Below are 13438 nucleotides of genomic sequence, written 5' to 3' on the forward strand. Positions count from 1 at the left end.
TGAAGTGAAGCTTGCTATCTATGCTTGTCAAAGAATTCGCTGATAAGACTGAAGATAGAAATGGTAGCTCCAAAATATTTATGCAAGAAATACTTCCTGATTAAGGAAGTTGTGATTTCAGATGAGAAAGTAATCATTTTTTAAAAAAAAAAAACTCTTCTCCCTTATTTCTTGGATTTGATTTATACCACATGTAATTTGAATAGAGTTAATTGAGAGCCTCTGAGCTTCAGGGACTGAATCACATCAGGTGGAAAACTGATAATCAAGAACTTGCTTTTCCTTAAGTCTCTCCCTTCAGGCATATATCACAACCATTGTTCACTGCTTTCTGTTTTCCAACAGGCATGCCCAGCACCTGTGATTTCTCATTTGTATTAAAAGGGTTACTGGACAGGAGAGCACTCCAGAGCAATTGAAATGTATGTGAATTTTGTCATGTTGATTTGATTATAAGTCTTACGGTATTTATGACATTAATATGTGATCTCTGCAATGTGAATTATAATCTGTATTCTCTAAATTTTCTACCTTTTATACAAACTCATGATTCTGTGACTCTATAAATAGAAGCAGAAATAAAGTAACAACATGTGCAAGCAAAATACACTGCTTGTACTGTTGCTGGCGTGCTCCAAGTTAGGCCATGGCAAGCTCTTTTTATTTCCTTGAAGATATAAATACTATCATTTGGATAGTATTATTAATTCTATTTTGTCTGTGAACTAAGTGTGCCCAGGTAAAATGCCACTCTCCGGAAACACTATAGCATACTGTCCCACTCTATCCGTGACCTAGGCATATTCCTAGAAACAATCTGAAAGCCAAGAGTCAGTAAGGTCTTGTCATCTATTCTCTTGAAGCTAAAATGAAGGCTCTGAGATAGGAGGGCTCACTGTTGGCTATGGAAAGAAAATACCAGTGACTCTAGTATTTGAATGGAAAATAACTTACATTTCCCTCAGGCTAGAATTTTTTGCCTGTCAACTCTAACTTGCTCCTGCCTCCCAGTGCCTGTAGATTTTACACAGGTGTTCACTCCAGTGACAATGAGAGGTATCAGATTCTTTGTGCACAGATGATCTCTCTGATGTCCTCTCTGTATATTGTCAGTGGAAAATTTATACTTGGAAGGAATTGTGTGATTTTACCAAGTTTACTCAGATAATTCAGCAGAGTGTATTTACCTTATAATCAATTATTAAGCAATCTTAATCATATACACAAAGTCTCTTTTACCATGTAACATTACATATAAAAATTTGGCAACAGGAAAGCAAATAACTTAAGGACTAAAATTCAATCTTTCTCAAATTGTTAACAAAACAATATAAAGAAGGAACATAATGTGAGACTGGAAGAGATCTCTCATAAGTTAAGTTAGAATTTAGAGTATTAGAGCCATAAAGTGCTACACTCAAAAGTCAAGGATGTACAATTAATGAAGGAATCAATAAAAAGCCTACCATTAAGAATGTTAGGAAGTAGCTTTGGATATCATTAAACCAAGTGACGCCATGGACAGTCTTATCTATCTATAGCAAGAAGATGAATATCTTTTGTACTATAGCTCACAAAACTAATTGTGACTGAATAAACAAACCAAAAAACTCCCCAGAACTGTTTATTATGATGTCATGAATGAGAGCCCCATGACTCTTAGTGAATGCTTTGGTTATGGCTCATTCAAAAACATCAACCATCTTAGACATTTTAACTGTAAAAAACAGGAAGATGGTGGGGATTATTGTCTAATTGTGTTTTTATGATCCTATTTGCATTTCTACAAAGTATGTGGTATATTAAGTAATGACAAAACTAACAAAAAAGATGGAAAACCAATGAAAGATAAAATTAAAGTCCATTGTTCCATGTCTGCCAACCAGTGTACATGGTGGTCCAATGTGAGACTGTGAAGACTTCTTCACTGTCAGAGCTTCATGCTTCAGATTCTTAGGGTTACATTAACATTATTAAGACTTACTACACATTTGTAAAACTCCCTTTGAAATGAAGATGATCCAAGCTCCAGTCTTTCTGCATGACTACAAAGCTACCATCAGATGTGTGAATGAGAACAATGATACTCGATTGCTTGGCCCAATCAGAAAACGACCACTGAGGCTTCTGAATGTGTAGACAGCTGAGTTCAGAAGAATACTCTCCTAGGCTGATTTGTATCACCAAAATTCCAGGCAGTTTCTGTCTTCAAATAAAATCTTCTAAATGAGCTCAGAGCATTATGGCCTTCATCCTACCAAGGGTGGTTTCCAGCCATTTCTGGAAATATCTTCAATGCCCTAATATGGTCTTACAAAGTACTTTAGTTCTTTTTAATGGTATCATATACTACTACAAAAGCCTATACTTAACAAAACTGGAAAATCTAGATGTAATGGATGATTTTCTAAATATTGTGTACCAAAGTTAAATCAAGAGCAGGTAAATTATCTAAGTATGCCCATATCCTCTAAGGAAATAGAAGAAGACATTAAAAAAATTTCCAAAACAAAATAATAAAATAAAAAAAGGTCAGGACCTGATGGCTACTAGATCTTCAAAGAAGACCTGATACCAATATTCCTCAAACTATTCCATAAAATAAAAACTGAAGGAACATTACCTAATTCATTCTAGAAAAGCACAATTACTTTGATACTTAAATTATACAAGGACCCAACAAAAAAAGAGAACATCGGACCAATTTTGCTTATGAATATCGATGCAAAAATTCTCAGTAAAAGTCTCGCAAACTGAATCCAAGAACACATCAAAATCATCATTCAACATAATCAAGTAGACTTCATTCCAGGGATGCAAGGTTCATTCAATATATGAAAATCCATTAACATAATCCACTATGTAAGCAAACTCAAAGAAAAAAATCACATGATAATCTCCCTAGATGCAGAAAAAGCATTTGACAAAATACAATACCCCTTCATGTTAAAAGTATTGAAGAGATCAGGAATTCAAGGCCCATACCTAATTATAATAAAAGCAATTTATTGAAACCCAACAGCCAATATCAAATTAAATGGAGATACTTGAAGTAATCCCACTAAAATCAGGATGTACACTCTCCCCATATCTATTCAACAAAGTGCTAGCTAGAACAATATGACAACAAAAAGAGATCAAGGGGATACAAACTAGCAAAGAAGAAATAAAGGTATCACTATTTGCAGATAATATGATAGTATACATAAGTGACCCCAATAATTCTACCAGAGAACTTCTCCAGTTGATCAATGGAATAGAATTAAAGATCCAGAAATAAAACTACACACTTATAGACACTTGATCTTTGACAAAAAGCCAAACACACACACACACACACACACACACACACACATACACACACTGGAGAAAAGAAAGCATCTTCAGTAAATAGTGGTGGTGTAACTGACAATCTGTTTTTAGAAAAAATGAAAGTAGATCCGTATTTGTCACCTGGCACAAAGCTCAAGTCCAAGTGGATCAAAGACCTCAACATAAAACCAGATATATTGAATCTAATAGAAAAGAAAGTAGGAAAGAGCTTTGAACTCATTGGCACAGGGGGAAAATTTCTAAACAGAACTCCAATGGCTCAGTCACTAACATCAAGAATTGATAAATGGGACCTCATGAAACTGGAAAGCTTATGTAAGGCAAAGGACATAGGCAACAGGACAAATCGGCAATCTACAGATTGGGAAAAAAAATCTCCACTAACCTGATAGAGGGCTAATATTCAAAATATATGAAGAACTCAAGAAGCTAACCACCAAGAAACCAAATAACACAGTCAAAAAATGGGGTATAGAACTAAACCAAGAATTTACAACAGAGGAATCTCGGAGGGCTGAGAAACACTTAAAGGAATGTTCCAAGTCCTTAGTCATCAGGGAAATGAAAATCAAAAGGACCCTGATATTCTACTTTAAAACAAATAGAATGGTTAATATCAAAAACTGGGGTGGCAGAACATGCTGCCAAGGATGTGGAGAAAGAGGAACACTCCTCCATTGCTGGTGGGATTGCAAACTTGTAAAACCACTCTGGAAATCAAACTGTGATTCCTCAGAAAATTGGATACAGATCTACCCGAAAACCAAGCTATATCACTCTTATAGGCCTATGCCCAAAAGATACCCTACAATGCCACAGGGACACACGTTCCACTATGTTCATAGCAGCTTTATATGTGATAGCCAAAAGCTGGAAACAACCCAGATATCTTTCAAGAGAAGGATGGATACAGAAAATGTGGCTCATTTACACAATGGAATATTACTCAGCTATTAAGAATGAGGAACTCATGAGTCTTTCAGGCAAATGGGTGGAACTAGAAAATATCATCCTTAGTGAGGTAACTCAGACCTAAAAGGACATACATGGTTTGTACTCCTTGATAAGTGGATACAGAATACCAAGGATACAATCCACAGAATTAAAGAAAGCTAACAAGTTGAAGGTCCGAAGTAAGGATGCCTCAATCCCACATTGGAAAGAGAAGAAAACAAACACAAGATGTGGGAAGGAGGGAGAGACCACGGTGGGAAAGGGGACATGGAGGAAAAGAGGGGGATGTGATCAGGTATTGATGTGGGGAATAACAGAACTGAAGTCCTGACTGTCAGCAGAAAGACTCTAAACAGGCAACCTCAGGAAGTATGAGGTGGGGGAGACTCTCTAGAATGCACCATAGACCTGGGAGGTGAAAGACTCTCAGTATTCAAAAGGAGGGACCTGATGAAATCCCCTACAATGTGGAGAGGGAACTTGCAGAGTCCACCTCCAATAAAAAGACAGGGCATCAAATGGAGGGATAGGGTTGCCACCCCCACAGTCAAAAATTCTGACCCAGAATTTTTGCTCTCTGAAAGAACTAAAGAAACAGAAATGGAGAAAAGTCTGAGGAAAAAGAGGTCCCGTGACAGTCCCAAATTGAGATCAAGCTCAGAGGGAGGCCCCAAGGCCTGACACTATTACTGATGCTATGGAGTGCTTACAAACAGGGGCCGATTATGACTGCCCTCTGAAAATTCCAACAAGTAGCTGAAAGAGTCAGATGCAGATATTTACACCCAACCAATGGACAGAAGCTGCTGACCCCTGTGGTGGAATTAGGGAAAATCTGGAAGAAGCTGAGGAGGAGTGTGACCCCACAGGAAGACCAGAAGTCTCACCCAACCTGGACCCCAGGGTTCTCTTAGACACTGAGCTACCAACCAGGCACCATACACCAGCTGATATGAAGTCCCCAACACACATACAGCAGAAGAATCTTAGGTCTGGATTCAGTCACAGAAGATGCACCTAACCCTCCAGAGGCCTGACACTCCAGGGAGTAGTGCAGTCTGGTGGGGGTGGGGTGGCATGTGGACATCCTCTTGGAGATGGAGATGGGTTGTTGGGGGTGGAGTCCTTCGATAATAACAGTCCACGCAGAGGGTAGACTGGGAGGGGGATAAAGTCTGGAGTGTAACAAATGATTAAAGGATAAAAATAAAAGCCACTGTTTTCCAAAATCACTGTGTCATTTTAAAATTCACCTAAACAATGTTGGAATTAGTGTACTCAACATCAGTGTGCTCAAGACTTTTATTTGTAAGTTCTAAGTAGGTGCCATTATTATTATTTTCAGTTGTATCTTTCATTTTCTCATTACATAAAAGTGAGCATATTTTCTGCCAGGAGCCTCTAGACCTGGAGAGGGTAGAAATGAGGCACAGATTGGGATTCTGGTATGGCTTTAAACTCTGAGGGTCTCCAGACATCCTAGCTCTCTATCTATACTGACATGCTAATGATAACTTCTAAAAAGTCCTAAAACCTTCCTTACTCTTCCTGAGGGTAAAAAGCTGCTAGTTTATGTGATAAATACCTGTAGCCTAACAGTGGGAATTAAGTAATATGACCTTTTTTCTATCTCAGCAGGAATTGCATGGCTCTAACTTTTAGCCTGCTAGTCTGATGTCACAGGAAGGAAAAGGGACAATCTGAAAAGCGATTACAGCATTTGTTATTAAGTTGTAGTTTCCTGTGAAAGTTTCCTGTGAAAGTTTCCTGTGAAAACTGTCTGAGAAAGGGGGAAAAGCATAAAAAAGTGGGGAAAGTGAAAAAATTATTTCTTCATCTTTTTGTCCTGAGTATTTATACATCTTTCAGAATACATGATTACATGTAAAAAGTTCATCACAACTTCACACATCAAATAAAATTATAAATTGAAGCAGAAGTTTACAACAGAGAATGTTTACATGCATATCCATTAAGAGTAAAATTATCTGGCTAAACATTCATCTCTTGTCACAGTTCCACAGGTTCATTGAAAGTTAACAACTATAACTAAGTTATTAGTGAAGTTTTATATAAACAAACCCAGTCAGTCAGTATTTTATCTTCTGTCCTATCACCTATAAGAAATCACTAGTTTCATTTTTATGATCTTTGGTTAATTGTTTTACAACCTCTTGTAATATGCTTTGAGTAGTAGAAAGTCTGGGTACTATCTAGAAGCAAGTAAGTGGTGACACTTGGGAGACTGAGTTCTCATTGCAGTTTTGATTATCAGAAAAAGATCTAATAGCAATCCCACTATAAATGAGCTTAGTAATCACTGATAGAATTTTAGGAATTCTTACAGGATCATCATTAAGCATTAAGAAGTCATCTACTTGTTTATATAGCATCACTACATCTACAGTACATCTTTGAAGATCTGGCGAGATGTGCTCAAAGGGGTGGGCTAATTCCTAGTGATATATATATTATCTATGTATAGATGATATATATATATGTGTGTGTGTGTGTGTGTGTGTGTGTGTGTGTGTGTGTGTTTAATAATAACAGGAAAAGAATATTAATAGCAAGAATCTTTCCTAAAACAATATACCCCTATGCCTTGCCTATCAGAGCTTCATTCTAGATAGAATCCAAAGTGAAGTCATCTCAGGAAGATCATCTCTTAGTTATTAGCTTGTCCTATAATGGCTCCTGACAATTTTCGTGTACTAATGTGCATTTTTCTGTGGTATGTGTTCATGTTTTGTCAATTTTCCTACTTGAATTTTGAGACTTCATTTGTTTTCACATATTTCAAAAAAATAACTTTATATATTACAGATCCTAATACATTATAAAACAGTTATTTATATTTAACTAATAATGGTCATGTGTTTTTTCATAATCTAGGTGTGCCTTAATAGTAAATTCTACATTTTTACTTTTTCAGATTTTTTTGTCCCTCTGCTCTAGAGCATCATCCACACATATTTCAGTCTTTTTTTTTTTTTAATGAGTCCACTCCACCGAAATTTGGTTAATTTTCATTGTATATTTTTATCCCTGTTCTTCATGTTGTATAGTTTCTCCATGCTATTTTTCTTCTGTCATATCTAAACCAGTCCTTTCAAGTGGTTTTTTTAAACCTCACACAAAAACTTTCTAGTATTTCATATTGCCAAACTGAGTTGAGATCTTATTTCTTTTACTTTTTACATGTATTTATTCACGATATGCGTGTGTATATGTGTGTATGTGTGCGTGTGAGAATGTGTGTGTACATGCATTCTACAGTGCTGGTATGTGGCTCAGAAAATAACATGTAAGTTTTACATGTGTGTTCCAGAGATTGAATTTAGGTCTTAGGCATTGCTGCAAGTGACTTAACCTACTGAGGCATCCTGTCTGCCCAATTCAAATCTACCTTGACTTCACTTAAGTATTTGAAAATTACAATAATTCTTAGTATATTTTTATGCTAATTGTAAAATTTATAGGTCAGCTTTGGTTGATCATTTACACAGCTTACTATTAATAATGAAATTTATTTCCTTTATTCAATGCATATCTGATAACATTTATTAGAGGGATGTCAAATGTTTTGAATATTTTTATATAAATGCATAAAATATAATTAAACATAATATACATATATATGTAAATGTGCATGTTATATTTTATTCTTACAGAGCTCACATGATTTTGGTCCTTTTCTATTTTTTTTATTTTTTTATTATTATTATTATTTTTTTTTTTTTTGGTTTTTCAAGACAGGGTTTCTCTGTGTAGTCCTGGCTGTCCTGGAACTCACTCTGTAGACCAGGCTGGCCTCAAACAAAGAAATCCGCCTGCCTCTGCCTCCCAAGTGCTGGGATTAAACGCATGTGCCACCACTGCCCGGCCATGATTTTGGTTCTTGGGGTTAAGGTTTATAAAAGTGTACAGCTGGTTGTTTTCCTGAGGCTCTTCTTTCTCTACAATGTTGGCAAGACCTTTCTGAGTGCTCTGCGAGGAAACTGTAGTTGTTTTCCCAGTCTGCTTACTGGGAATAACCACCCTTCTCATCTCTGTACTAACATAATTGTGTTGTCTTCTTTAGTGTGTTCTTATGGTTTGTTTGTTTTGTTTCCTTAACTGAACATGTTTCCCACACATATGCTGAACAGAACTTAGTTAAATCTGTGATGTAATTTTAAGGACCTTTCTGGGTGTTTGTCTGCTGTCTGGTACTGTGTCCTGTGATCTCCAAACACTTTGCTCTGTACATAGTTGTGTCTTAAGTCCTGTGATTCTGCAGGGTATACTTTGGTTCTGTCTCTAAATTGGGTGCCTGGAAAAATTTTTCAAGATAATTTTAAAGCTTCTATTTTTTGTCAAGGACCAAGGTTCCTTCATGCACTGTTTGGTATCTAGTATATTGAAAATTATTGCTTTATTTTAAAAAAAAAAAAAGAGCCGTGTGTGGGAATGAGAGGATATGAAGTCTGAACGAGTAGAATGCATACAAAGAATTTACGGAAAAAAATGGTCAGGAATATCAGTGGAATGAGTTTTTAGAAAGGGGAATAACTGAATTCCTATTTACCTACACATATAGGATACAATCTCTGATTTTGTTTTTAATTCTCAAATTTCCCCTCAAGATGGGGAGACTTAAACCTGAAATCCATGCTTTAATCCTCAAGGATTCCAACTCATCTTTCTTTTGAAATCTTTGAAGCCGTTATCTGACATGCACTCTTCACTCTTGAAACCACTATTTATGCCACCCAATACCACACAAACACTTCTGTGTTCCCTCAATCATGTTGTGCTCAAACATATCTGAAATAAAATTCTTCCTCATTCCCTTTCACAGAAACCTGGCATTCCCTGTAGAAATTTAGATGCAAAAAATCTGTTTTTCACTACCTATATTTCCTTCTAGAACTTCAGGTTTAAAATCAAGAACTGTGCCTAATCATTTTCACAGTATTACCAGGAGACTTCTGAAGAGATTAAAAAAGGTTTCATGGTAAAGTGTTTTCATAATTTAAATATTTAAATAACTTTTTATATGATATGTCATCTTCATAGAAATAAATATTTTATCATAGAAAAGATATAATCTCTGATGGACTATTGATGATTGATGATTTCTGGAGAGGAGATGTCAATTTCCTCATTGGTGTAGCCATTGGTCCTGTCCCTTATGTTTGGACTGGAAACTCTAGTGAAACTCCATGGGTCACACACAATAGGAGGCAGGAAAGATGGAGGGGCTTGTTTGGATGAAATATTTCAGTGCAGAGGAAGGGGATGAAAGAAGAAAATAAGGATAAAATTGCTAAAATTCACTATATAACTGGATAATACTAAAAAAAATTGTAAAGAATCAAAACTAGATAACCTCTCTTACTCAATTGTTTTACTTTTGTATAGACTTTTCAATAAGTATCAATTTTATTAATTTATCAAAACTAAGTATTTTCAAAACAATTAGAAAGTCATGTTATGCAATGAATAACTTTCTATCATGTTTGAAATCATACATATTGTGTTTTTCAGATGAATAAAGAACTAGATGTGACAAATGACATAGACATTACTTTCTCTAATATTTCACACAGGTGATAATTCCAAGAATATATTTTGATGTGATTTATGAGTTTCATGATGAAGAGAAAGAACTTTTTCAACTCTCCAAGAAACATTATCTATGAGTAAAAATTGACTTGTAAAGTTCATCCTTCTAAAAAGGCATTAATTACACATGACTTCACATATATTCAATCAAGAATGATTTTTTTAAAAAAAATTAAATTTTGTGCCTAAATTTAAACCAAAGTAACACCACGGACTTAAATTAGACTGTAATGGACTTTTGCTAAGAGTTCTCTCACAAGTGACAGAACAGCATTTTCAGACCTAGGTTTAGAATAAAAAAATACAGCACTTTTATGTTGATGCTATAATATATCTTATATGTCCTAATGACTATTTGACTCAGTCATTAACATTTTTCAGGGTAGAATACTTCAGTGTGATAGAGCAGTTATCAAATTTGCATTTATCTGACTCTTACTGGTTCTCGACTCTCTGTGAAGTGACTGTGTCCTTCAGAAAACACCCTGGAGCTGGAAACTCTCAAACACGTCTTAGTACACTAGTACTGCCTTGTCCAAATATATAACTTACTCATGCTTGGATTTTAGCTCAGGTTATTTTGTTCTTTTATGGAATGTATACGGAAGAATGAACATTTTTATATGTGAGTGAATACATTTTGTGTATACATGTACATGAATTTGGAGGCACTAGGACATCAGGTGTTACTCTTAGAAAAGTTGTCCACAAGCATGGGACAAGATCTCTCATGGCCTAGACCTAACATGTTAGGCTAGACTGGCTGCAGAGCAAGATGCAGGGATCTAACTGTCTCTGTTTCCCAAGTGTTGGAATTTCAAGTGAGTGGTCTTGCGGACTGGAGTTTTGTCATGGATTCTAAGGATTGAACGCAGGTCTTCTTCTTTCAAGGTAAGCACTTTGAGAGACAAGCTATCTCTCCAACCTCTAGACTGAATTGTTCCATTTATTTAATGACTATTTTCTGGACACAAAAGCAACTCTTTCTGACTTCAATGTTATACAATTGCCATATAGTAGGAATGTTCCTTGTTATGTTATTTAACTAAGCCACCCCAAGTTCAGATTCTGACTGGCCTGGATCCATATCTAGCAAACACTACTAATGTCAACTAAGTATTTGATGTATTATCATCTTTCACTTCACGTATATAAGAGTGAGATGATAATACATACTTGTCAGATATAATACAAATATTTATCAAGTATGTTTGTTATTATATAAATGTATGCAGTTAAGATCACATGTCACCATGATGTCTGGATAGTTCTCCAAGTTCAGTGAAAAATGGACAACCCCCTTTCTTAGCAGCGCTTCTCTCTCTTTGCCTCACCTTGTTTGGATAATGTTTCTGAGCACAGAAGCCTGACCTTGTTTGGAGGGTGTCCTTACTCAGAGCTTCTGGTAAAAGCTACATGACTCAGCATATAAATCATACTTCTTCCCACCAGTAAGACAATTAGGTACTGTGCTGTGAGCAATTAGCTCATAACCTAATGAGTTAGGTTCCTGCTCATAACCCTAAGAGTCCATATATAACTACTTCTGGACCAATAAAATGAGCTGTCTCTCTGAAGTTGACACCCAAAAGTTCTTTCCACCATACTCACAGCCAACAGGATCCTGCTCACTGCTTCTGCCCCCATTTCCATGTGGACTGGTGGACAATGACCCACAAGGAAAAGGTGTCATTTAAAGACTTGAGAATGTTCAATAAGTAAAAAGTTTTCTGTGGAAGAATTAAGACCTTTATTTGACCCCCTAAGGTCATATGAAAACAGGTCTAAAGGTATACTCCCGATGCTGGGGAGCTGAGGCATAACTTCCAAGGTTAGCTCCATGGCCTCCATACATGAACACACATAAACATCACAAGTGTGCACTTTCACATGTGTGCATGCAAGACATATACACATTCACACACACACACATGCATTCTCACAAACATACACTCACACACATATAAAGTTTCTTCACTATTCTTAAGTTGTTATGTTAATTTAATTAGCATTATCTGATGTTCTAAAATGATTTATGTTTACAATCTTTTATTCTCTTCAAAATCTCTTCCAAGGATTTTAATAATATAGGGAAGCAGATTTCATTCACTGTCCCGCGCAACCTCCCGCCAGCAGGAAAGACGCGGCACACTCAGGATCCTTCTGCAGTATAAGCTTTAATGCATCTTGAGAGGGAGAGCATAAGCTTCACAAACGAGGAGGGACCCCAAGGGCCTAAAACCCTTCCCTTATATAGAGAGCTAAGCTCGCCTGGGACGTGGCAGTCTCTGATGGGCTCCTGTTGCCTCAGGCCACATGACATGTTCCAACTGTCAGATTAATAAAGGCGGGAAAACCTTCCAGCGCATGCGCACAGACTTGTTAATGGCAATGATGTGATAAGGATAGCTTCCCACAATTCACATAAATTCTTACTCACCAGAGAAAGATGCATATGTGGTGTCAAAGAGCAAAATGAAACAGTCTTTCTCAATATGAATCTGTAGAGCATTTGTGGAGCTGATAAACATTTTACCTTGAAGTCATTTCTAGAATCAGCAACCTAGTTCACTTTAGTGTTTTCTATGGAGACAATAATCTGTTACTCACTATTGAGCTCATTTAGTAAGTAAACCGTTTACTTTGTCAGCAAATAAGATAACCTTTCATTACACAAACATGCACATGCACTCACACATGCACATGCATACTCACATGTGCACACCCACCCACACTTGCAGATGCACACCTGCAAGCACTAACAACCGCACCTCTGTATAGATTCTGTACTTTCAAGGTCCCAACTGACTAGGAAAATTGATTGTGTCTACCACTACTATTGGTCACTTCTAAATAAAAGAGCTTAATCTTCAAGTAGTAAAATAATAGTAATATAAAACCAAAGAAGAAAGGTATGCATGATTCAGTCATGAATTCTACACCAAACATTTCATTTCCAGTATCCTCACATTGGAATGTCTGCCTTCTAATCCTCTCCCCACAGAATGTAACATATTAGTGTTTGAAGTAAATACTTTAAAAATTTTATCATCATTTCATTGTACTCCATTGAGATATAAATTTCACTCCTAAACTTTCACTATCTTTTTTCTGTACTATTTAAAGTTGACAAACCTATATTGTTATGCCACTACCATTAAGCCTTCCACCATCATTCCTTAACAAATAATAATTAGTTATTATCCCTATATTTTAGCTATTGTTTCCTAATGAAATATGGAATGAATATAGTTTCCATATGAAATAGTCATGTTGTATGCAGTCACTATGATTTTGCTGATTTCACATTTTCTTATTCTCCCTCACCTTTCTTCTCCATCCCTTCCTACATTCTTCCTTCTCTCTCCTTTCTCTCCCATCCACTTCTGTGGCAGAATTTCCGTCCCCAATCTATTTGCAGCTGGTGGCCTATGCTTGGACAGGAAAAAGGGAGGCAGAGCTAAGGGTGGTAGAGAGACAGACAGAAAGAAAGGGAGGAAGGCGAAAATGGCAGCAGACGTAGACCCCTGTGGTTTCGAGT

Source organism: Grammomys surdaster, unplaced genomic scaffold, assembly GCF_004785775.1.
Source record: "Grammomys surdaster isolate TR1022 unplaced genomic scaffold, NIH_TR_1.0 206, whole genome shotgun sequence".
Lineage (NCBI taxonomy): Eukaryota > Metazoa > Chordata > Mammalia > Rodentia > Muridae > Grammomys > Grammomys surdaster.